Here is a 2,500-nt window from a genome sequence, read left to right on the forward strand (position 1 = left end):
TTTTTTTTCCTAATCTACCCAAGCAAAACAAATAGAAGACCGAGGCATCCAAAAAAATTTTTTTTTTTTTTTTTTTTTTCGAAAAATTTTTTTTCACAAAAACTTTTTTTTTTTTTTTTCCCCAAAAAATTTTTTTTTTCGTTCCAAGCTAACCAAGACATCTACTATTCACTAGTAGAGCAATCGAGACTGCAAAGCAAGCAATGGCCTTACTTGCAGCTCTTGGTGCTGAGAACTCCCCCCCCCCTATAGTAGTCTTAAGTAAAACCACAGCTCTGACAGGAGTAGATATTGCATGCGAGCGAGGAGTCGTAATGGGCAAAATTGACTCGGGGGACCTCCAAATCGAATTCCGTTTCGAGCAAAACACTTCTTAGGCTTCAAGGAAGCTCCCATAAAATTTCCAAACCCAAACTCCAAACTTCATTTTTTAGCCTACAATGCCCACGTGCACGCCGGTGTGCACGCAGGGGTGCTTGAGCATGCGGGAGAGGAGCCATAATGGGCAACATTGACTCGGGGGACCTCCAAATCGAAATCCGTCTCGAGCAAAACACTTCTTAAGCTTCTAGGAAGCTCCCATAAAACTTCCAAACCCAAACTCCAAACTTTATTTTTTAGCATACAATGCCCACGTGCACGCCGGGGTGCTTGAGCGTGCGGGCGAGGAGCCATAATGGGCAACATTGACTCGGGGGACCTCCAAATCGAAATCCGTCTCGAGCAAAACACTTCTTAAGCTTCAAGGAAGCTCCCATAAAACTTCCAAACCCAAACTCCAAACTTTATTTTTTAGCATACAATGCCCACGTGCACGCAGGGGTGCTTGAGCATGCGGGAGAGGAGCCATAATGGGCAACATTGACTCGGGGGACCTCCAAATCGAAATCCGTCTCGAGCAAAACACTTCTTAAGCTTCTAGGAAGCTCCCATAAAATTTTCAAACCCAAACTCCAAACTTCATTTTTTAGCATACGATGCCCCCGTGCACGCGGGGGTGCTTGAGCGTGCGGGGGAGGAGTCATAATGGGCAAAACTAACTCGGGGGATCTCCAAATCAAAATCCGTCTCGAGCAAAGCAGTTCTTAGGCTTCTAGGAAGCTCCCATAAAATTTCCGAACCCAAACTCCAAACTTCATTTTTTAGCATACTATGCCCACGTGCACGCCGGGGTGCACGAGCGTGCGGGCGAGGAGTCGTAATGGGCAAAATTAACTCGGGGGACCTCCAAATCGAAATCCGTCTCGAGCAAAGCATTTCTTAGGCTTCTAGGAAGTTCCCGTAAAATTTTCAAACCCAAACTCCAAACTTCATTTTTTAGCACACAATGCCCACGTGCACGCGGGGGTGCTTAAGCGTGCGGGCGAGGAGTCATAATGGGCAAAATTAACTCGGGGGACCTCCAAATCGAAATCCGTCTCGAGCAAAGCACTTCTTAGGCTTCTAGGAAGCTCCCATAAAATTTCCAAACCCAAACTCCAAACTTCATTTTTTAGCATACGATGCCCCCGTGCACGCGGGGGTGCTTGAGCGTGCGGGGGAGGAGTCATAATGGGCAAAACTAACTCGGGGGATCTCCAAATCAAAATCCGTCTCGAGCAAAGCAGTTCTTAGGCTTCTAGGAAGCTCCCATAAAATTTCCGAACCCAAACTCCAAACTTCATTTTTTAGCATACTATGCCCACGTGCACGCCGGGGTGCACGAGCGTGCGGGCGAGGAGTCGTAATGGGCAAAATTAACTCGGGGGACCTCCAAATCGAAATCCGTCTCGAGCAAAGCATTTCTTAGGCTTCTAGGAAGTTCCCGTAAAATTTTCAAACCCAAACTCCAAACTTCATTTTTTAGCATACGATGCCCACGTGCGCGCCGGTGTGCACGTCGGGGTGCACGAGCGTGCGGGCGAGGAGCCGTAATTGGCAAAATTAACACGGCGGACCTCCAAATCGAAATCCGTCTCGAGCAAAGCATTTCTTAGGCTTCTAGGAAGTTCCCGTAAAATTTTCAAACCCAAACTCCAAACTTCATTTTTTAGCATACGATGCCCACGTGCACGCCGGTGTGCACGAGCATGCGGGCGAGGAGTCATAAAGGGCAAACTTAACTCGGGGGACCTCCAAATCGAAATCCGTCTCGAGCAAAGCATTTCTTAGGCTTCTAGGAAGCTCCCATAAAATTTTCAAACCCAAACTCCAAACTTCATTTTTTAGCACACAATGCCCACGTGCACGCGGGGGTGCTTAAGCGTGCGGGCGAGGAGTCATAATGGGCAAAATTAACTCGGGGGACCTCCAAATCGAAATCCGTCTCGAGCAAAGCACTTCTTAGGCTTCTAGGAAGCTCCCATAAAATTTTCAAACCCAAACTCCAAACTTCATTTTTTAGCCAACGATGCCCACGTGCACGCCGGGGTGCACGAGCGTGCGGGCGAGGAGTCATAATGGGCAAAATTAACTCGGGGGACCTCCAAATCGAAATCCGTCTCGAGCAAAGCATTTCTTA

The sequence above is a fragment of the Cornus florida genome, unplaced genomic scaffold (genome assembly GCF_030987335.1).
Source record: "Cornus florida cultivar Cherokee Brave unplaced genomic scaffold, ASM3098733v1 CherokeeBrave_3.0.0_Hap2_scaffold_20, whole genome shotgun sequence".
Taxonomy (NCBI): Eukaryota; Viridiplantae; Streptophyta; class Magnoliopsida; order Cornales; family Cornaceae; genus Cornus; species Cornus florida.